Here is a 24,264-nt window from a genome sequence, read left to right as displayed (position 1 = left end):
AGAATAACTCTTCTTTCTTCTCTTCTTCTCCAGTGAAAAACGGGCTTCCACAATGGTGCTCAAAATGTCAAAATGTTTCGTATCGAAACGGGGTTGTTTTGTTCTGAGCTCGAAACAGGCCTTTTATTTAAAGGGCATTCTGTTTTGAGCTCGAGACACTCGGAAAGGCTCATTTTGAGTTGAAACGTTTTGACGTCAAAACATTTTGTACATCCCTATTTCTGCTACCTCCATGTAGCTGCCTTCTTGACTTGCCCCCACCTCCACATCTTTTTTGTCCCTTTCTTTCTACACAAATCCAATTCCTGCATGCTGTAGTCTTGGTACAGTGGGAATATCTCCCAGACCATACATCTTGTTGTTGTTGTCGTCATCATCATCATCTACTTTATTATTATTAATATCAAATGGTCAACTTTGTTATTACTGTTAAAGCTGTTGGCAAAACTCCCATTGATTTTAACAGATTTAGATTGCACCATGTGTCTGGCTAAGCATTAAGAATAAATGTAGTATTGACAATGATTTAAGGTTAAGTTTGAAATAACAGGCATAAACAAAATGAAGATGTAAAGCCAATTTCTTTGTTCCCATATAGCATCGTGGTTGGGGTCTAATCCTGGCCTTACCATTGTCAGCAGGTAGAAAAACCTATTATATGCATTGCAGCTGGATCAGCCATTTACAGAGATTAGCACAGCAATAAATCATTGGATGTATAAGCTTCTCAGAGCTTTAATAATTATCCACTTGTATAGGATTAGTGGAAAGAGGTTTTAAAGTGGCTGGGATGGTAGATCCATCTTCACAGTATGACATTGCAGTCTTGGTGCTGCAAAACCAGTTCCTATGGGAGTCATGAAAGATAATGTGAGAAATTAAAACCAACTGTCTAATTTTGCTTGTACATTTTACTTTACTTGTATGCTGCAGGTAACATGTCATGTTGCTGACAAGGCTTCAGTTTATTTGTTTATTACATTTGCCACTAGTTCTTTTCCAAGGATCTCAGGGAAGCATGTATGATGTCTCCCTCTCTCCTCACCCAATTTTATTCTCACAATAACCCTGTGAGGTTGGTTAGGCTGAGAAAGAGTATGTGACAAGTGCAAAGTTACCCAGTGAGCTTTAGAGCTGAGCAAGGATTTGAACTGGGGTCACATCATTTTAAATTCAATACCCCAGCCATACTAGAGTTATGTGAGGCTGAAAACACCTTATCTGTTAAATAGGAATGTGTTATATTCCCATCAATACAAAAGTAATCTTTTGTATTTAGTTGTTTGGATGTTTGCCCCAGTGGGGACCCTGTAGTGTGCGGGGGAGGAATCAGAAAGGAAAAGATAGGGGAAGGAGAACGAGAACATAGAGCGGTTTTTGAATAAACCTTTAGTGAGTTTGCAAAGCTTGTGAAGGTTCCTGCAGCCTAATTCCATTGCATTTCTGGGCCTCAATTCCTGAACTACTTTCTACTTTATCATTGCTGCTGATTGTGTCTCCAACTTCCTGACCGGCACAACCCCTGAAGGTACTTTCGCCTTATCAGTCCTGGACTCCGTTGTTCACTGCAGCATGGGTCAGTTCCAACCACCTTTTTTCTTGTCCACCCCAGGAGAACCTGCTCCTCCCTGGAAAAAATGGTGGTCCTATTTCTGCAATTATATTCACCATACAGGTCCCTGATTTTACTCTAGCAAAGCAGAAGGCTATATTGCTTCACTGACTGGGCCCTGAAGGCCAGAGAATAATAATCATTTGTCCTTTCCTGCCACCTTGGAAGGGATACCAGTTCTTAGGAAGCTGCCCTTCAGGCTTTATCTGATCATATCAGCCCTACTTTTAGGGATGTGCAAACTGGCTCAACCTCGCATTGAACTGGTCTGGATCAAGGGTGAGCCCTTGAACTGGACCGGGCCTGGTTCAGCTCAAGGTTGAGTCTAACCCCAAACCTGGCCAGCACAGAACCGGTTAAGGGGTTCTAACATAGGAATTTTTTTTAAAAACACACACACACACCACTCACCGCCTCCAGGAGGTGCTGCCATGGCCATGGATGGGTCTCCAGTGGTTTCCCCGCCCCCGCTAGCCTCCCCTTGGGCTCAAATGGCCCAGTTCTGGGCCTCTCTGCACTGGCGGTGGCCATTTTGGAGGCTGCCATACATGCACACTGGCCATCTGCGTGACCAGGTCTGGTCACACAGATGGACAGTGTGCATGCATGGTGGCCTTCAAAATGGCCACTGCCAGCACAGGGATGCCATGAACAGGGCCATTTGAGTCCAAGGAGAGGCTGGTGGGGGAGGGGGAACTGCCAGAGACCTCTCCACTTGCAGCCAGGGCAGCAGGCCCTGGACTTTGTGTGTATTTTAAAAAAATCTCCTTTAGAACCCCTGAACCGGCTCGAATTTGAGCCGAGCTAGGGGAGTTTGGTTTGGGGGGGGGAGGGCAAAATCAAGCATGCTTGGTTCAGTTCGAACCAAGCGAAGTAAACCAGTTTTGTGCACACTCTCCTACCTACTTTGACCCTTGTCAGGAACCCACCCTGACGCCCCTCCCAAGTCCAGGGTGGTGATTTGTTTTTCTATTATTTATAACAACTTGCTCTCTATGTTCTGGGAATTTATTGTGTTATTACTTTCTTTTGCTGCCACCATATAATTATTTATTACCCTGCTTTCAGTACTTAACTCCTTGGTCACATAGCTTCGCAAGCAAAGGATAGGTGTATATGTTCAGTGCATAAAAGAAGCAAAGATTAAGGCGTAGAACAAAACAAGAATCTATATATATATTTCTCCTGGGTGTGCCTTTAGAATGTGTGTCCCAGCAAGCCATCTGATTGGCTGGGCGCCGACACACCCAGGAGGCCAGAGTTGAGGGCCCGGCCGCAAGGCGGGCCCAATCAGAGGTGGCAGTGGTGGACATGGCCAGGGAGGCCAGAGGTAGAAGTGGGCCTGGCCACGGGGGCAAGTGGCGGTGGCGGACATGGCCAGGGAGCCCAGAGGTGGAAGGGGGCTGGCCACAAAGGCAAGTGGCAGCGGTGGCGGGCCCAATCAGAGGTGGCGGTGGACATGGCCGGGGAGGCCAGAAGTGGAAGGGGCCCAGCCGGGGAGACAAGCACCGGTGGCGTGCCTGGCTGGCGGCTGCAAGCAGCAGCTGCGGCGGCCTTGCCCGTGCTAAAATGCGGGCCCGGCAGCAGCAAGGCAGAATGTCCCTGGCTGGACCTGGCAACAGCGAGGCGGCAGAGAGGCCGGGTGAGGTCCAGCCTTCAGTAAGGCAGAGCTGGAGGCGAGAGAGAAGCACAGGACCCGGCTGCAATGGTTTGGGGGACAGCGGAGCAAGGCAGAGCCATAGGGACAGAGCACAGAGGGTAAGGCTGCACAAGGGGAAAAGAAAAGAAAAATCAAGGGCCTGGAGTGGGAATGGGCGCGAGAGGGAGCCAGTAGGGGGACACGTGACAGAGGCAATGGTTAACAGGCACAAGAATAAATGGGCAGTTACTCAACGGTTGGCCTCCCACTGAATCGGCTAGCGATGGAGACTGAGATAGTACAGAAGGAGACTGAGGGACATGAAGAAATGCAAGGAGAATGTAGACATTGACAAAGAAAAAGGGACCATGGTAAATAAAATAAAATAAAAGAGTGCAGGAAACTGAAGGGCTGCTGGGGGGAAAAGCGAAGGAGAGCCAGACTGTGAGGAAAAACAAACACCAGAAACCCCCCAACCCCCTCCGCCCCCCCCAAAAAAAATTACCAAGTAGAAAAAAAAGAGGGCCAAAAGTAGCCACACTCAATATTTACAAACATGAAATAAAACTGAGGGACTTCTAGGACCAATACTGGGGCAAGAGGTGGAGAAAGGGGAAGATGTACTGTGTGATTCTACAGCAGCTGTCCAGCCCCAAAAATTAAAAAAACAACCTGGGGGCTTTTAGAGACAACACTGGGGCAAGAGATGGGGGGATGGAAAAGGAGACAGTAGGGCAAGAGGGAGGGGGGAAGGCAAGTGAAGGGGGGAAGTAGTGTGATTCTACAGCAGCTGACCAGCCCGCCCCCCCCACAAATAAAAAACCAGGGGGCTTTTAGGGCAAGAGGTGAGGGGGATGGAAGGGGAGACACTAGGTCAAGGGGGGGGAGCAAGGCAATGGGGCAAGGGGTAGGGGAAGTACTGTGTGATTCTTCAGCAGTTGACCTGCCCACCTAAAAAAACAAAAATTAAATTATTATTTTTTTTAAAAAAGCCTAGGAGAGTGTAGGGACAACACTAGGGCAAGAGGAGGGTGGGATGGAAGGGGAGACACTGGGCCAAGAGGGTGGGGGGGGGAGGAAAGGCAATGGAGCAAGGGGTGGGGGAACAGTACTGTGTGAATCTACAGCAGCTGACCTGCCCACCTAAAAAAAATGACATACTTTTTAAAAAAACCCAGGGTACTATCAGGAACAACACTGGGGCAGGGGGGGGGGAGGAGAGACAATGGTGCAAGAGAAGGGTGGGATGAAAAGCGAGACATTGGGGCAAGAGGTGAGTGGGATGGAAACCAAAATACTGGACTGTGAGGGACAACAGTAGCCAGTCTGACCACCACCACCACAAATAATAATACATCAGGAGAGTTAGAAAAATCCTCAAGTCCAAACTCAATGGCGGGAACACCATACAAGCCATAAACACCTGGGCGATACCTGTTATCAGATACACTGCAGGAATAATAGACTGGACCCAGGCAGAGCTAGAGACGCTGGATCGTAAGACCAGGAAAATCATGACCATCAATCATGCTCTGCACCCCCGCAGTGATGTCGATAGGCTATACCTCCGTCGCAGCTCAGGTGAAAGAGGAATGCTGCAAGTCCATCAAACAGTAGAGGAGGAGAAAAGAAGCCTTGAAGAATATATCAAGTGAAGAAGATGCACTTCAAATGGTCAATAATGTGAAACTATTCAACACCAATGAAACAAAGCAGGCCTACAAGAAAGAACAAGTCAAGAACAGAGCAGAAAAAATGGAAAAAGAAGCCCCTGCATGGTCAATATTTGCACAACATATGTGGAAAATCAGACATCACCAAGACCTGGCAATGGTTTAAGAATGGCAACTTGAAGAAAGAAACAGAGGGTTTAATACTGGCTGCACAAGAACAGGCACTAAGAACAAATGCAATAAAAGCAAAAGTCAAAAAATCAACCAAAAACAGCAAGTGCCGCCTTTGTAAAGAAGCAGATGAAACCGTGGACCACCTAATCAGCTGTTGTAAAAAGATCGCACAGACTGACTACAAACAAAGGAATGACAAAGTAGCAGGGATGATACACTGGAAGATCTGCAAAAAATACAAGCTACCTGTAGCCAAAGATTGGTGGGACCATAAAATTGAAAAGGTTGAAGAAAATGAAGATGTAAAAATATTATGGGACTTCCGACTACAAACAGACAAACTTCTGCCACACAATACACCAGATATAACTGTAGTCGAGAAGAAAGAAAAACAAGTGAAAATAATCGACATAGCAATACCAGGGGATAGCAGAATAGAAGAAAGAAAAAAAATAGAAAAAATCACCAAATACAAAGATCTACAAATTGAAATTGAAAGGCTGTGGCAGAAGAAGAGCAAAATAATCCCAGTGGTAATTGGCGCCCTGGGTGCAGTTCCAAAAGACCTTGAAGAGCACCTCAACACCATAGGGGCTACAGAAATCACCATCAGCCAGTTATAAAAAGCAGCTTTACTGGGAACAGCCTGTATTCTGCGACGATATCTATAACAATTGACAATAAAATTCTGGCATCCCAGGTCCTTGGGAAGGACTCGATGTCTGGATAAAACAAACCAGTCAATAATACCTGTCTGACTGTGTAAACAAGAAATCATCATCATCATCATCATCATCATCATCATCATCATCATCATCCCCCAGTGAGGGACTACCTTGGCGTGGTTGTGGGGCTTGTGTGCTCTGAGGAAGGTGAGAGCTATGCCAGAGGTCCAACCATACTGGACAGGTCTCACCAGAGGAGCCAGACAAAGAGTGCCTCTCCCATCAACAATATGGTGAGACGTAACTTTAATAAATCTATACCGGATCGGTCATCGCCCAGGTCAACAAGGACCGCGCCAGGTGCTATAGACCCTGGACATCTGGTGACAAGTGGGCAAAAAGACTCAGAATCTTCAGTTGAGCAACCAGGGCTGGAGACTGCAAGGTTACTGGAAGAAATGTCGCTTAACCGAAAAAAATATACGAAAAATGCCAACAAGGAAATAATGATCTGCTATTACAAGTCTAGTCCAACTAGAAGAGGTTATTTAAAAAGAATGTACCAAATTTGGAAAGAGAAGCATCCAGATACAGAAATAACAGAACAAAGGCTAGCAGACCAGAGAAGATTCATAATAAGAAATAAAGTATTCACAGGAGTTGAGCTGGAAGAACTGCAAAGAGCAACAGAGGCTCAAGATATGGAAGAAGAATTACCACCAATTGAAGAAGTTGCTCAGGAGCAGTGGAGGAGGTGTTGGAAATCGAGGATGCCACTGTTGCTGAACTGTTTCAAAATCAAAACCAGGCAACCACCCCTTTGCCTTCACCTCAAAAACCCAAATGCTGTTTAACAGAAAAGCAACAAGAACTAAAGCAAAAAATAACTGAGCACAGGAACCAAACAACCACCAGGGTTCGACGTCCAGCTCTCAAAACAGTTGCCAAAAAACAACTTGCTCAGGCATTAAAAGATGTCAATACTGCACTTGCAGAAATAACAACCAAGAATTTGCAAGAAATAAACCAACTAATGTACAGTGCAGCAACAGTAACAACACAAGAGCTCGGATATAAGATCAGTGGACCTGTAAAAAAAGAAAGTAGTACATCACCTAAATGGAAGATTAGATTAGAAAATAAAATCGCCAGGCTTAGCTCAGATGCTAGTAAATTGAAAGAAATGAAAGACAAGAAGCTGAAGAATGAAAACACCAAACAGTATCTGATCCAAAAATACCACCTAGATTCAAGGAAAATTAGAGAAGTCCTGGAAATAATAAAGCAGCAAATAACAGCAGTGTCAAAGAAGATTAGCAGATAAGATGCCAGAAATCAGAATTACATAACACAGGCAGAATCTCCAATTCCAGTCGAATCAGAAACATTTCTACCAAAGCATAGAAGGAGAAACTGCAAGAAACGTAGAAACACCAAATAAAGAAGAAACAGTGCAATTCTGGCGGAAATTATGGGACAATCCAATAGATTATAATAAGAAAGCAGGCTGGATGAAAGAGGTCGAAAAATGTAACCAACAAATGCAAGATCTAATAATAACACCAGAATTAATAAGTGAAAGAGCAAAGAAAATTAAAAATTGGACTGCGCCAGGTGACAATGAACTGCATGGCTTTTGGCTTAAACACCTAATAAGCCTTCATAAACAACTATCAAAACAGTTCAATCACATTTTGCAAGGAGGTGATATTGAACAATGGCTAACAACTGGGAAAACTCATCTCATAATGAAAGACCCAGCAAAGTTGCAGTTCCAAGTAATTATAGACCGATAACCTGCCTGCCAACCATGCTCAAATTATTAACTGGAATAATAGCAGATGAAGTGATGCAACACTTATTAACTAAAAAACAGCTTCCAGTTGAACAGAAAGGAAATTGCCCAAACACCAGAGGCACAAAAGACCAGCTGCTGATTGACAAAATGATTTTAGAAAACTGCAAGAGAAGAAAAACCAATCTAAGTGTTGCATAGATTGACTACAAGAAAGCCTTTGATTCATTGCCTCACACATGGATACTAAAATGTTAAGAAACAACTTGTGTCAGCAAAAACATTCACATATTTATAAAAAAGGCAATGAGCCTGTGGAGTACACAGTTAACAATCAATGGCGAAACATTTGGACAGGTTAGCATTAGAAGAGGCATTTTCCAAGGGGACTCACTATCCCCTCTGTTGTTTGTAATCGCCATGACCCCACTTTCACAAATACTAAACAAAACAGGCCTCGGATACCAAACATCTAAAACATCAAGTAAAATAAACCATCTGCTGTACATGGACGATCTGAAGTTGTATGGAAAGTCCCAGTTAGAAATTGAATCACTGCTAAACACTGTCCGTATATTCAGTGGTGATATAGCAATGGAGTTTGGACTAGAAAAGTGTGCTGCATTAATAATTAAAAGAGGAAAAATAACAAAAACAGAAGGAATAGAACTGCCCAATGGAAGCAAGATCAAGAACCTGGAAGAGAAAAAACATTACAAATACTTGGGCATTCTCCAGGTTGATTGGAAGTGAATACATCAGGAGAGTTAGAAAAATCCTCAAGTCCAAACTCAATGGCGGGAACACCATACAAGCCATAAACACCGGGGCTATACCTGTTATCAGATACACTGCAGGAATAATAGACTGGACCCAGGCAGAGCTAGAGACGCTGGATCGTAAGACCAGGAAAATCATGACCATAAATTATGCTCTGCACCCCCGCAGTGATGTCGATAGGCTATACCTCCCTCGCAGCTCAGGTGAAAGAGGAATGCTGCAAGTCCATCAAACAGTAGAGGAGGAGAAAAGAGGCCTTGAAGAATATATCAAGGACAGTGAAGAAGATGCACTTCAAATAGTCAATAACACGAAACTATTCAACACCAATGAAACAAAGCAGGCCTACAAGAAAGAACAAGTCAAATACCGAGCAGATAAATGGAAAAAGAAGCCCCTGCATGGTCAATATTTGCACAATATAAGTGGAAAATCAGACATCACCAAGACCTGGCAATGGCTTAAGAATGGTTACTTGAAGAAAGAAACAGAGGGTTTAATACTGTCTGCACAAGAACAGGCACTAAGAACAAATGCAATAAGAGCAAAAGTAGAAAAATCCACAACAAAAAGCAAGTGCCGCCTTTGTAAAGAAGCAGATGAAACAGTGGACCACCTAATCAGCTGCTGTAAGAAGATCGCACAAACTGACTACAAACAAAGGAATGATAAGGTAGCAGGGATGATACACGGGAACATCTGCAAAAAAATACAAGCTACCTGTAGCCAAAAATTGGTGGGACCATAAAATTGAAAAAGCTGAAGAAAATGAAGATGTAAAAATATTATGGGACTTCCGACTACAAACAGACAAACATCTGCCACACAATACACCAGATATAACTGTAGTCGAGAAGAAAGAAAAACAAGTGAAAATAATCGACATAGCAATACCAGGGGATAGCAGAAGAAAAAGAAATAGAAAAAATCACCAAATACAAAGATCTACAAATTGAAATTGAAAGGCTGTGGCAGAAAAAGACCAAAATAATCCCAGTGGTAATTAGCACCCTGGGTGCAGTTCCAAAAGACCTTGAAGAGCACCTCAACACCATAGGGGCCACAGAAATCACCATCAGCCAGTTATAAAAAGCAGCTTTACTGGGAACAGCCTATATTCTGCGACGATATCTATAACAACTGACAATAAAATTCAGCCATCCCAGGTCCTTGGGAAGGACTCGATGTCTGGATAAAACAAACCAGTCAATAACACCTGTCTGACTGTGTAAACAAGAAATAATAATAAAAAATTAGAGGTTCAGCAGTACCCACACTCGCTACAAAAATAAACAACAACTAGCTGTGCGCACTTTAGGGCCGGCTTCCCCCCCCTCCCCCCAACTTCTGCGCCAGTCTCTCTCCTGCCCTCCACACCACCTTCTGCCCTAGTCTCTCTCCAGCTCTCTCCCCAGCAAAAAAAACTAAGAGGGGGAGAAAAAACACACACCATAAAACAGCAGGGACAAAAAAACTCCAGGCCGAATACTTGAAACACCAACCCCCACCCCCCCAGCCAAAAACAAAGTCATTGGTGCATAGAAAAAACTGCAAAAAGACAATGAAGACACATTGAAAAATAAAGAAACAACTGAACAACCAACCAAATTCTTACCACATACTCCGAAAAGTAAGTAAACTATCGCACTGAAGCTCTGTGCAGGTTCAGCTAGTACGTTTATTATTTACAAAGCATTGAAATAAAGATCTCTGCAAGGCAGGGCACATCAACATCTCTACAATGTTGCTAAATAAGTCAGCTGTGGGACTCGGAGTGTTTATTCCTTCTTTACAAATGTAATGCTTAGGGAGGTATATAACTTGGAAAAGGTGTATTTAATCTTAGTTTGAAGACTTGGTGAAATAACCCAGACCTTTCTGTCTGTTACCAGGAGTTTTCACTTCTGGGCCCCTTTCCCATTCAAGGTTTTTGTATCAGATGTAACAAAAGACAAAATATCTTGTATTCGAGATGACCTGGATTTCATTGTTGGTGCAGAGTCTTTAGCAGGGGTATCCAGTAACTCCTCTTGTGTGATTATATTGGATCATTCAGTTTGTGACTACTGAAGATTTAAACAAGCTGCTTAGAACTGTGCATCCTACCACCTGTTCTTCTTGACCCTTGTCTAACATGTCATATTATCAAGCAGGGAGATTGTTGGAGAGGGCCTGGTTGAGATCATAAATGCTTCTCTGAAGGTAGGATGCCTCCTTTTTAAAGGAGGCAATTATTAGACTTCTTTTAAAGAAGCCTACTGTATCCCTTAGAGTTGGGCAATAATAGGCCTGTCTCCAATCCCCCATGGTTGGCCAGAGTGATTGAGAGGGTGGTTGCCTCTCAACTCCAGGCAGTCTTGGATGAAACAGATTATCCAATTTCAAACTGGCTATCAGGCAGGTTATGGAGTGGAGACTCTCTGGTTGGTCTGATGAATGATCTCCAAAGGGGAATTGACACAGGGAGTGTGAGTCTGTAGGTCCTTTTGGATCTCGCGGTGGTTTTCGATACCATCAACCATGGTATCCTTCTGGATCGCCTGCAGGAACTGAGTGTAGGGGGAATGGTTCTGCTCATACCTCTCAGGCAGATTTCAGAAGGTGTTACTTGGAGACTGATGCTCTACAATGTGAGAGCCTTTGTATGGTGTCCCTCTGGGCTCCATTTTGTCTCCAATGCTTTTTAACATCTACATGAAACCTCTGGGAGAGATCATCAGGGGATTTGGTGCTGGGTTTTATCAGTACACTGATGACACCCAAATCTACTTCTCCATGTCATCTTCATCGGGCAATGGCATAATTTCCCTAAATGCCTGCCTTGAGGCAGTAATGGGCTGTATGAACGATAACAAACTGATATTGAATCCAAACAAGACGGAAGTTCACTGTAGGAAGCTGTAACTGTCACCAACTGTCCTTATCTAAAGCCCTCCCTGAACATTCCATGCTTGGTTGCTATGGAAACCCTAGCTCACACACTCTCTATCACTTTCTCTCCGGCTTCTGATTGTATCACATGCACACTCCTAACTACTTTGAATGTGATTGCTGAATGTTACAAGTTGTATTCAAGATCCCAAGTGCCTGGTGAATCTATTGATCAGTATGTCGGAGCATTGCTTGCCTGTGAGTTTGCCAACTTTACTGATGAAATGATTAGGGATTAGATTGCTATGAAAACAAACATCTACCAGCTGCATGAAAAGTTGCTATTGGAGTGGGAACTTACCTTGGATAAAGTTATAGAGATGACTAGGAGGGTGGAAAATGCTCTTTCCTGTGCTAAATCATTCTCTTTGGTACCCCAAACCCAACCTCCTGAAATCCAGATTGTTCAGTCCTTTATAGGAACATGAGAACATAGGAAGCTGCTATATACTGAGTCAGACCATTGATCTATGTAGCTCAGTATTGTCTTCACAGACTGGCAGCAGCTTCTCCAAGGTTGCAGGCAGGGATCCCTCTCAACCCTATCTTGGAGAAGCCAGGGAGGGAACTTGAAACCTTCTGCTCTTCCCAGAGCATCTCCATCTCCTGAGGGGAATATTTTAAAGTGCTCACACTTCTAGTCTCCCTTTCATATGCAACCAGGGTGCACCCTGCTTACCTAAGGGGACAAGTCATGCTTGCTACCAAAGACTAGCTCAAATTACCTCAGATTCGATTTGTACCCAAATTTTCCAAATCCGAATCCGAATCAACTCGGATTTTTTAAAAAGGGTCCCAGGGCCAAAAGAGTGGTGTCAGTGGTAGTGCCCAATGGGTGGAAGCTACCATCCAAATTTCAAAGAAATTGGGCAAAGGGGTAATTTAAAAAGCATTTTTGAAGTTGGGACATCTTTAAGCTTTTTCCCATAGGGAATAATGGGGATTTCAGCAAACTTGTAGCTCCACATGGGGGGCATCAGGGTGGCCCAGAGCAAGTTGTGGTGGGTGGTGGTGCCCAATGGGTTCAAGGAAACTACCACCCAGATTTGAAAGAAATTAGGCAAAGGGGTGATTTCTAAATGATCTTTGAACTTTACACGTCTTTAAGCTTTTTTCCATAGGGAATAATGGGGATTTCAGCAGCCTTAGCTATGACTCCTGGCGGGGTGGCACCAGGGTGGCCCAGAGTGGGTTGTGGTGGGTGGTAGTGACCAATGGGTGCAAGGATGCTACTACCCAGATTTCAAACCAATTGGGTAAAGGGGTGATATTTAAAGAATTTTTGAAGTTGGCATGTCTTTGGGTCAGATTCAGGGCAGAAAGGGGGTTTTGGGGGCAGAAAAGTGGGTCAGATGGTAGTGCCCCATAGGGGTGTGCATGGAACCGTCTGGCCCGGCCTGGCCCCCATCGAATCCCCCTCGGTCCGGTCCCAGACTGGTCCACAAACTTTTGTTTTTTTTAAAAAAAATTTAAATGTGAAGCAAATACCTGTACTCCCTTCAGGGGGCTTGCTGTAGCCATGCGGGGGGGGGGGAGGTCCTTGCAGAGAGCATTTGCGCATGTGTGGCGGCCACAAAAATGGTGGCCGCTTGCTCTTACAGAGGCCTGAAAGGGACAAGAAGTCTTCACTTACCCAGCTATGATGGTGATGAGGAAGGCCGACAGGGGGAGAGGGAACCCGTGCGGACACAAACACACACCCACAGCTACAGCAAGCCCCCCGAAGGGGCTACAGGTACTTGCTTCACATTTAATTTTTTTAAAAAAAGTTTGCAGACCTGCCGGACCGGACTTGGTGGTCTGGTTCTGGTCTGACGGAACCGGTGGTGGTGGTGGTTTGGTTTGACCATGAACCCACAAACCCCCGGACTGAACTGCCGGACCGCCGGACCAGTTCCACACATCCCTAGTGCCCCAATGGGTTCCTGTTACCATCCAGATTCCAAATAAATTGGTGAAAGGGGTGATTTTTAAATAATTTCTGAAGTTTGTGCGTCTTTAAGCTTTCCCCCCATAGGGAATAATGAGGATTTCAGAAGCCCCATAACTCCACTTGGGGTACACCAGTGTGGCCCAGAGCAAATGGTGGTGTAGTGTGCATAGGGTGCCAACCACCCCCAAACCCAGAAGACCATAGGGCACTGGGTTTTGTTGTTTGAGGTGTTCTGTGGGTAGATTCTCTGGTAGCAAATGAGAGTGGATTCAGTGACAAACATTGAATCCACTCTCATTTGCTACCAGAGAATCTACTTTCAGAACACCTCAGAAACAACAAAACACAGTGCCCCATGGGCTTGTGCGTTTGGGGGTGGTTGGCACCCTATGTGCACTACACCACCAATCACTCTGGGCCACACTGGTGCCCCCCAAGTGGAGTTATAGGGCTGCTGATATCCCCATTATTCCCTATGGGGGAAAAGCTTAAAGATGCACAAACTGAAATTATTTTAAAATCACCCCTTTCACCACTTTATTTGAAATCTGGATGGTAGTAGGCATCCATTGGGGCACTACCTCCCGACCCACTCTTCTGCCCCCAAAACCCCTTTTCTGCCCCTTATCTACCCCAAAGACATGCCAACTTCAAACATTCTTTAAATATCACCCCTTTGCCCAATTCCTTTGAAATCTGGGTGATAGCTTCCTTGCACCCATTGGGCAATACCACCCACCACAACCCTCTCTGGGCCACCCTGGTGCCGCCCCACTGGGAAGTGATAACTAAGGCTGCTGAAATCTCCATTATTTCCTATGGGGAAAAGGGGTGATTTGTTTTGTCTACAAATCACCTGAATCGGCCAGATTTGTGTACAAATTGTTTTGTACCTGAATTGTTTTGCACATCCCTATTGGTCTGGAAATAAAGGCTTGATATAGGACTATGATACAATCAGATTTATTCAAGGGTTTTGTGGTATAGGCAAATGATAAAAGGCAATGTAACTTGCTAGCAATGTAAATTGCTAGCAATGTAAATTGCTAGTGAATTCATGAAGAGGTGTTTTGGCTTAAAGGTCCAAATTGCAATTAAAGATCTGAATTGCAATTAAATCAGCTTAAGGCTTGCCAGAAAGAGAGGACCTAGATTACAGAGTTCAGATTTAGGAGGGAGGGGATACACACAGACACAGACACAGAGACACACAATTAGTGTGTCTTCTTCCAATATACCTTCTTCCAGTTTTCTCAGGGTGTCTGTCACCCTTGCAGGATGTGGAATGCTGGGGTCCTCCTTCCCATGGACCAAGCAGAAGGATGGGGTAGAGAAGAGGCAAACAGGAGAGGAGAGCTGGTCTTGTGGTAGCAAGCATGACTTGTCCCCTTAGCTAAGCAGGGTCTGCCCTGGTTGCATTTGAATGGGAGACTAGAAGTGTGAGCACTGTAAGGTATTTCCCTCAGGGGATGGAGCTGCTCTGGGAAGAGCAGAAGTTTCCGAGTTCCCTCCCTGGCTTCTCCAAGATAGGGCCTAGAGAGATTCCTGCCTGCAACCTTGGAGAAGTTGCTGCCAGTCTGTGAAGACAATAATGAGCTAGATAGACCGATGGTCTGACTTAGTATATGGCAGCTTCCTGTGTTCCTATGCCACAGGGAAAGCCAAGGAAAGCTGTTGGTTCCAGGGAAAATCCAGGGGAGGTCAGGTCACTAAGGCAGCCAAGCATGTCATGTGGTTTGGATCAGGCTGCAAGCAGAGCTGGAGCAATAGTTGTGGCAGATGGAATTGCCAGAGCCAAAGCACATGCATGTGGTGGGTCTGAAGAAGGAGCATACCGTTTAGTGGGGCTTAGGGTTAAACTAGGCACAAACACACCTTTGCACCAAACACAGGTCACATCTGGTTTCATGCCGAATACAAGAATACATGTTGTATGGTTCAATCATGGGTGTGTGAAATCTTGAAGGACAACAGAGTGAAATGGTTTGAAAAACCTGTATGGTATAGAGTAAGTGGCTGAGCTCAAAGCTTATTTTGTGGGTCAGGAAGACCTTCCAGCTGTGGAAACGGGAATGCTTTTCATGCTAACGAGCCTCTTCCCTGGTCCACATCAGACTATTAACGCTGTGATACTGAGGTGGGAGTGATGCAGCCTTATCTGAGCTCCTTTTGAGGTGATTAGTTAGACTAATCCTTTGTGCCAACAACAAGAGGATTTTGACTACCCTTTTGAGAAATAGTTCTTCTTCTTAACTCTCATCTGTTCAGCCAGCACCCATCTCTGTATTATAAATAGAGAGGGGCATGGGGATACCTTGCAGTCGCATGTCAGACCTGACCTGGGGTAAAGTTGCTCCATGTTGCTTGTGCTAAGCAGCTTGTGCTTAGTGACTAACTTGAAAGTTTGCCAAATATGGGCATGTGGAGGGCTCACAATCCCGTGGGTCCAGGTAGCTAAGATGGAGACTGCAAGCCTGCAGTTCCAAAGCATATAGAAGGGTGCTGCTTGTAGCCCCAGAACAGGCTGTTCTTGTAACAATAATACCAAACTGATAGAAGTCTTAAATAAAACTCCGACAACACGGACTTACTGCAGAGAAATGTCTGTTTTTCACACACTCGGTGACATACTTGCGACATACAATATCTCAGAGTGGCATACATCCCAAAACAGACTTGGTAAAGGGTGGAGAGGGAAAAGGAGGGAAAGGAGAACGAGAAAATGGGGTTGTTGCTGAATAAACCTTTAGTTAAATCTACATAAGTTTTCTTTGTGTGTATGAGGGAAGAAGCTAAAATACAGAACTCTTTCTGGACTTTGTGGGCCCCTTCTAGGCCTGAACCTTGGACCAAAGGACAATGAAGGCTACATTTTACCACTGATCCATGTCAGTGTACCAGGCTTCAGTGCAGTCCTAATACAGTGCAGGACATATAGACTCATTCAGATGTTATATTTAAGGATAGTGTACTTGAGTACACTGTCCAGAGAGAGAATTCAAGTCCCACTTTGCCATGTCCATCATTCCCCTCCCCACTCCTCCTCCACCCAGAGGCGTAACTATAGGGGGGGCAGGGGGGGCACGTGCCCCGGGCGCCATCTTTTCTGGTCACGTGGGGGGCGCCGCCATGACCATTTTTTAAAAAAAAAAATTTTAATTTCTTGTTAATACAAATGTTTCCTGCTCAGTGCAGCAGCACTGCAGCAGTCAAGGGAGCGCGTCAGTGCCCCCTTCCCCACGAGTGGTCCCTTCTGCGCCGCCTGCACCCCCCCTTGCTTTGCTGGCACCTGGCGGCCAGTCAGTGGCCTGGCTTGGCGGTAGCGGCGGGCGCTTGTGAGGAAAAACCTAAGTATAATGTAGTATGTTGGGGGGGGGCGGCAGTGGGGGTGTGGTGGGGGGGTGCCATTTCAGTGCTTGCCCCGGGCACCGTTTTCCCTAGTTACGCCTCTGCCTCCACCTACCACTTTCATCTGAAGCGGTAAAGGTTGTAAGCATGATGGCAGAAGCTTCCATGATCAGGAGACTTGGCACCCACATCTCCTGATCACACAAGAGTCCTTCATCATACTTACAGATTTCACCACTTCAAACAAAGGCTGTAAGTTTAAGTGCCACAGGAGGGAGAATGAGGGAGAGCAATGGACATGGCAGAGTGTTCCATTCTCACTCTGGATGGTGTACTCAAGTACATACCTCTTAAATAGAACAGATGAGGCTTTTGTGTGGGAGCATTCTAGGCATTTCCCAGAGTATTTCAAGAGGTCAGTAAGTGACTTCAGTAGTCATTCCTCAAATTTGCTATAGTTTTTTAAAAAAATGTAATGTTGGGTTTTAAATGATTTTAATTGAATGATTTTACTGTTGAAATGATTTTAATTGTTTAATTGGTTTAATGTTGAAATGATTTTAATTGTAAACCACCCAGAGAAGCAAGTTTTTGAATATGTTAGTTAAGTAAGTAAGTAAGTAAGTAAATAGAATGAATGAATGAATGAATGAATATATATATTGGGGTAGGGGTAGGTTTTGAGCATGTGTGGTATCTCTATCTGTGCCTCATATTGGCCTTATGACCAGAGTTAATCTTGATTTATATGAGTTTGGGATGGTGTTTAAAAAGTGGTTGTGAAATGATCATCACCTCTCCATCTAAGAAGGAGGGGATGAGCTCACCACATGATAAAACTGTTCTGAAGAGCAGCACTTCAGAGTACAGATGCTCCCCCATATTAAAAATACTTACACATAGTACACACTCACACATTTTCTGTGTGCAGAGGGGTCCCGTCCCCCCCTATTTGGGAATGTAGAGTCAGCCTCTCCTCAGCTCCTGCAATGTGGCCAGCTGGAACTCCAGCTATAGGGCTGTCTCCTTCATAAACTATATCTCTACTCATGACATCATAATGGTGCATCATAACCTGGACATCTGCAGACCTAGCACTTAATGGCTACAGCTCACACTCACTGGGAGCAAAAGCCACTGCAAGCAGGGACAGGCCCAGGGGTGGGCTGGAAGTGTTAGTTTTCACAACCCTGTATGCATTGTCCACAAGACTTCCTCCACTCAAGGAACATGCTATGGGGGTGGTAATCTGCTTAGACACTATATCTTACTAGTAATCAGTATCTACTCCCGCAGAGACAGAAATCTCAGGTCAGGAAACTGTGGCAGGAACTGGGATGTGCAAACAGGTTCAACATCAAATCAGTTCAGTTCAACAGTTTGAGGTCGAACTGAACCACCCTGTTTGGTCTGACCCCAGAGTGAAACCCCACCCCCGCCGCCCATTTGGGGATTTGCAAGCTTTAAAAAAATTTTTTTAAAAAAAATCTTACTCCCTCTTGGGGGGGGGGGTTTCCAGAGTGGCGGGGTGGTGGTGGTTCCAAAGTGGCGGGGGGGGGGTTCCATGGAGGTTTCCCCTTCCCCCACAGCCTCCCTTGCTTCCCAAACCAGCCTGTTCAACCATTCATTTGCCCATTCATGCCTTTCCCCCCCGGTGCAGTGGCCATTTTGGAGGCTGCCGCACCTACGCAATGGGCCTCTGCATGACCTGGGTCATGCTGGATCATGCTGGGTCAAATATGGACCAGATTTGAGCTGGCATGGTCTGGGATTGAGCTCAGCTGAACGGGGTCTGGTCCTCTTCGGCCATCGGCCATTGAGCTGGGTGAGGCAGGTTGTAGGCTGGCTCGGAGGGTATACTTGTAAAGGGGAATCCGACAAAGATAACCCTTTACAAGTAAAGGGCATTCCCTACAATAAATGGGAGGGGGGAGAGTCTTTACCTTTTAAATTATGGTAGTGGGGAAGGAGATAGTGGAGGCATCAGTGGCAGTGGCTCCTCCAACCCTCTCACCAGCCTCCCAATGACAACCGGGGCTGGCTGTGGTCCGGTTCGGGCCTCTATGCACATGCAGAGGCCATTAGAGTGACCTTCACATGTGCACAGAGGCCCGAACCGGGTCACAGCTGGCCCAGGCTGTCATTTGGTAGGCCATCGGGAGGGTTGGAAGGTAAGTACCTTTTCTCCCCCCACCATCTGCTGTAGGGAATGCCCTTTACTTGTAAAGGGGAACCCTCATCAGATTCCCTTTACAAGTATACCTCCCGTGTCAGCCCAAGCCGGTTCTTCGAAACAGTGGTCAGTCCAGTTCGAACTAGAACCGCCCAAACTGGGCTGGCTTGATGTTGGGCCTAGCTCGAAGCAAGCTGAATCACACATCCCTTTCTCCCAGCCTCTCCTCAGATGCTTCAGTGACCTCAGGTTAGAGGAAAGGGGTTTGGGGGTCTATTGCTTCTTCTTTTTTCCCTGCTCTCTGCTCCATCATTTTTGAAGGTTATGAAGTCATCCGCTGCCTTTATCTCTTCTCTTTTCCCCACGAAAAGTGGGGAAAAGTCATGAAAATTTTAAATCTTATGGGACCCTCTATGCAAGGAGATCACATTATAAAACCAGTGCAACAAATCCTGGCCTTCCCACTAATATGTACTGTTGCACATTTTCTCAAATACATGACATCTTACACCCCAGTATTTAGATTAGCCTTAAGCTATGTCAGGAAACGGCAGTGTGCAAAGCTCCAAATCATATAATACATTGCTATGTGAGTTTGTATTCACTAGGGTATCGTATTGGAAATTTATATTTTAAAAAAACAACCTGAGAAGTAATGCTTCTGTTAAAGATCCTAGTTTACTTATATACTATCTACTAAAGCATTATAAAACATATAGCCAAAACAAAGCATCAAACATCAAAACTGAATTGATCACAAAGGGCTTTACATTAAAGATAATTTCAAAGAGCTTGACTTTATGTTATATCATTCATACTTACAAACTGTAAAAGAAACGAGACAGGTGAAGTGTTAAAAGCAGCCAAACGCTGCATTTGTTTACACTTTTTTGTTCTAGAATTTCTCATGATCAAGCAGAAATCATAACAAAGAGAAATATATCAGCATTATAAAAATATCTTAATAGAAAATTAGTTTTTCACACAGATATCTTCCACTATTCTATTTTTACTCTGTCTCAGATATATAAATTTATTTTATTTATTTATTTATTTATTCATCACATTTATATACCACCCAAACTTTAGTCTCTAATTGTCTGGCTACACGTCCCTGTCTTGTCTTCCCAGCCTGTTTAGGCTTATCGAGTCTGGCCTCAGAGCAGGGACAGGGAGGGGGGATTGGGCTTCACCCTGTGCCTCCTCTGTCCCAGGCGGCTTGTTCCTTGTGTCTGCCCCTCTCCGAGGGCCTCCATCACTCTCCACCAGCCTCCTTCTCATCCCTAGCTGGCTCCTTATATGCCTCCTCAAAGGCTATGCATCGCCTGCTCCCAATTACGGGGCCAATGCCCCTCTTTATTACCTGTAATTGATTACCCCTTACAGCTGTTGCCAATGCCTCTCCCCCTTCTCCTTCCTCCTGCTCAGACCCCCTCCCTTCGGGAGGCATGCTGCTGATATTCTCCTCTCATGCCTCCCCTTCAGTCTTATCAGGGCTCAGCTCCTCCTCCACTGGGGCTGAGTCCGTGCCCGTTGGCAGTCTTTCCTCTGTCTCTCCCCGGCTGCCACATGTCCCTGTCGCCTTGGGCCCTCTCACCACACCGTCCTCAGAGGTAAGGACAGCTGGCCTCGCTGGACAATAATTAACATTAGTCAGTTAAACTGAATCTGAAAAACATCCTGAAAAACAATTCTGGTTGTTTACAGGTAAACAAGTAATCTTTTTCTGAATAAGAGTTGAATCAAATGACTGAAGGAAAGAAAGGGTGATTTTATTTTCAATATCAATTACAGTATGATTCAAAATATCACCTTAAGTGGCGCAGCAGGGAAATGCTTGACTAACAAGCAGAAGATTACTGGTGTGAATCCCCACTGGTACTATATCGGGCAGCAACGATATAGGAAAGATGCTGAAAGGCATCTTTCAGTGATATAGGAAAGATGCTGAAAGGCATACTGTGCGGGAGGAGGCAATAGTAAACCGCTCCTGTATTCTACCAAAGAAAACCACAGGGCTCTGTGGGCGCCAGGAGTCAAAATCGACTTGACGGCACACTTTACTATTCAAAATAATACTGTAGCAGTGTTCCCTCAAAGGCATGCGCATGTGTGCACACACACAAGATTTTTGATGTCCACTCAGTTAATTTTAGATCCCTCAGCTTGAATCAGGAAGGTCCTGTTCTGAATGCACATGCACACACACACACTGCCTTGATACTGCCGCCCAGAACAAAACTCATCCCTACATAGAAGAAGAAAATATTAGAAAGAACACTGACTGCAAGTTGTCTGTCTATCTGAAGTTGGTCATATTCCTCTTGTGAATACAGAAAATGCAAGGATTGAAGCCAATAATTATTTGCTCATTCAACTCTCTTTCCTTTTCTAATGCAAATTTCCAACTTCTTCCTGGCTGAAGATTATTTGGAGTGGGCTGTATGAAGTAAAAAACCATAGACATGGTACCCACTTCTGTGGGTATTTAACTTGGCACTGAAAATATGTTATTTGCACTTCAGTCCACCTCCAGTGGAATATACCCCCATCTAGATAACATCTTGGTTCTCTGGAACTTTGTAAGCTTAATTTGTCTTTCTGTTTGTCTCAATGAGGCTTGGGATCCCCTTACATGTGAACCTGGAACTATCCAGAGTTGGTACCTATAGACTCTGAGAATGAGCAGGATACACTGCAACAGAGCACATTCCCAAGTGCATAGGAGTGCAGCCGTACTTGTAATACATTGAAACTCTAACCTTTCTGTCAGGCAAACTTTAGTTGCCACGAATGGATAATTTATTAACTGTGTTACTAAGAAAGGAGAAAAGGGAAACTGTGACTAGTTTGTCAGGTTTTCAGTTTTGAAAGTGGCATTTATAATTTCCCAAGGCTACTGTGCTGATGAAGACTAGATTGACTAGTCTGTCAGCACAGCAAGATTTTATTGTTAACTTCCTTCCTCCACAGGAAGTCTTCAGTCAGCTTCTGACCTTGTTGGAAGAGATTGTGCCAGAAATGGCAGTCCCATGGGGTATTTAAAACATTCATTACAATTGTCAATCACACATGTGTCATTTTCTTTATGCATACTCTACTTCCCAGTGTTCACAAAAATGGGCCATAAAAATAGCATCACTTCTTCTCCAAAAAATGCAAAGATTAATGCTGAAGAGTAAACTTTTTAAATTAGAAATATTTATTTGAACAATGTAACGGTCACAACATTATAGAGATTTGTGTACAAACAAGTAGTTCTGGTAAGAACTAATCTGCCTACTTTCCTTTCACTATAATTTTAATTGGTAATTACCACCTTCAAATTCATGCACTTTTTGTTGTTAAACACCAAATGCAATATGCAGAGTACAGTAAAACAGTAGTCACCAGAGCCACATCCATAAGAACAGGGTACACCATGCATGATAGGCGGATGGCAATGAGATAATGATATCATTATATATCATTATAAAACACACCATTGAAATCCCTACACCCAGATTAGTTTCCAGGCTCTCTTGATTCTGCTTTTGAGCCTCAAACTACCTAGTGACTGCCTGAACTCAGTGTCAAGGCCTTGACACTGCATAACTCAGAAAATAGCTTGCTTTTGCTTCACTTTCTGAGTTTGTTGCATCCCCAAATATGTCATTGTGAGAGCAAAAGGGTCCAAGCCTGTCACACTCTGATGACTGTGTATTGAAAATGGAGAGAGATGTTTGTTCTTCCCCTGTTGTTCTCTGTTGTTCTTCCCCTCTCCTTCCTGATGTCTAGTGTACAGTCATCACAGTATGCTAGAACTATATGTAACAATTCAAACTGGATTTGGAAATGCCCCCAGGTGGCTTGGTTTGGAGTTGTAAGAGCCCAGGCCTGGTCCGGTCAACGGCCATACCGGTAAAAGAAAATCTGGCAAGGGAGAACTTTCTCCTCACCCCCCCCCATGCAGCCCTTGTCGCCCTCCCTGCAGTGGCTGCTGCCACTCCATCATGCCACACAGTGGTTAATGTTCCTAAAGATTAGGGAGGGATGCCCCCCCCCGCACAGACTTTTACTTGAAAGGGGATTCCTTGCCAGATTCCCCTTTACATGGCCCTTGAGCCACACTTGTGGGTGGGGGGCTTGGCTCAGCTCGCCGCTGGACCAAGCCCCTTCTTGTTCAGCTCGAGGGATGAGCCTTTGAGCCCAGCTGATTCGCACATCTCTAGCCAATGCTTGCTGTTATTTATTATGTATTTTTTCTTAGCTCTTAGAGGAGGCCTGCAAGGAGAAGCAAGTAGGTGACAAGGGGTAGATCTGGAAGGAGGATAGGACAGACAGAATTATAGGAAGGCAACTAACCAGTTTTGGATGGATAGGAGACGATAGGCTGTGGGGACATGTACAAATTTATGTTTTATACTATTCTTCAGTAAAGGCTTTCACCTGACTTCAGTTTTATCACACACACACACACACACACACACACACACACACACACACACCATGTTTTTACACTGCCCAAAACTTACTTATACATTAATACTAGTTCCCTCCACTGCTACTCTGGGATTTTTCAGTTTAAGTTACAAAGAACATGTTCAGGAGAATGTTCCATAATTCCAGGGACTGTGCCACTTCCGAATGTGAGAAATCACACATGAATGGTTCATCCTGTTGGAATGCACAGAGAAAGCTGGCGTATCGAAGAGAGCTAGGTTAATACTGTTCTCCCTGACAGGCTAGTTTTCCACATGCAAGATGTAGCTTTCTTTCTCTCTTTGTAAAAAGCATTGAATAACTGTGCTCTTTTCCCCAACCCTCCATTCCAAAGTGTTACATGTTCAGGAGACAGTACCCTGGAGAAAATACAATGTGATTTTCCTGAAGTATAGCTCAATACTTGCCTACAATTAATTCATCCTTTCTACACATGCAGTCAGGATGCTTATATATGCTCTTGCTAATTGACAATCTAAGTGCACATAATGTCTCCTTGAAAATAAGAGCTGGTAGCCCACTAACGGAGCATTCTGCTTGCTCATTAAATGCAATCGCTTCTATGCAAGTAAAACAGCACTAACTAGATAGCCTTTTCAGTGTGATTCAGGGACTCCTTATGCTCTTGGGAGATGAATGCAGATGGAGGTCCCAGGCTTTCAAGGTCTTTCCTTTTGGCTAAACTGTTGGTGGTAGGCTGCACACATACTCATCCTGGCTGTGTATGCAGATTGCAGAGCTGCCCCTGTCACTGAGAGGGAAGCCTGCTTGTCCATAATCTACAGGACCACATTGAAAATTCACAAAGCTTTCAGTCAGACGTTGCTAACGTCAGCACTGCCACTCTCACTAGGGATGTGTGAACTGGCTCATCCTCAAGCTAGTTTGATACCAAACTTGGCCAGCTGGACACTCACCCCCAGCTTGACCTTGCGTCGAACCAGACGTGGTTCAGCTCAAATTTGAGACACAGGCAGTTTGGGGATTCTAATGAAGAATTTTTTTTTTTTAAAAAAATCACTGTCTCAAGGGGGTGCTGCTGCAGGGTGATTCACCCTC

At 44.7% G+C, this 24,264-nt stretch overlaps 1 long non-coding RNA gene across 1 annotated transcript; it reads right to left on the bottom strand.

Annotated features, from left to right (window-relative positions):
* Nucleotides 1-719: 719 nt before the first annotated feature.
* LOC128331406 (uncharacterized) lies at nucleotides 720-17,542 on the bottom strand. Its single transcript, XR_008310282.1, has 2 exons — nucleotides 17,448-17,542; nucleotides 720-847 (listed from the first exon to the last, which is right to left on the bottom strand). It is a non-coding gene; the product is annotated as an uncharacterized LOC128331406 (long non-coding RNA).
* Nucleotides 17,543-24,264: the final 6,722 nt, after the last annotated feature.

Source organism: Hemicordylus capensis, chromosome 6 (genome assembly GCF_027244095.1).
Source record: "Hemicordylus capensis ecotype Gifberg chromosome 6, rHemCap1.1.pri, whole genome shotgun sequence".
Classification (NCBI taxonomy): domain Eukaryota; kingdom Metazoa; phylum Chordata; class Lepidosauria; order Squamata; family Cordylidae; genus Hemicordylus; species Hemicordylus capensis.
This window is presented reverse-complemented; position numbering and strand designations above follow the sequence as displayed.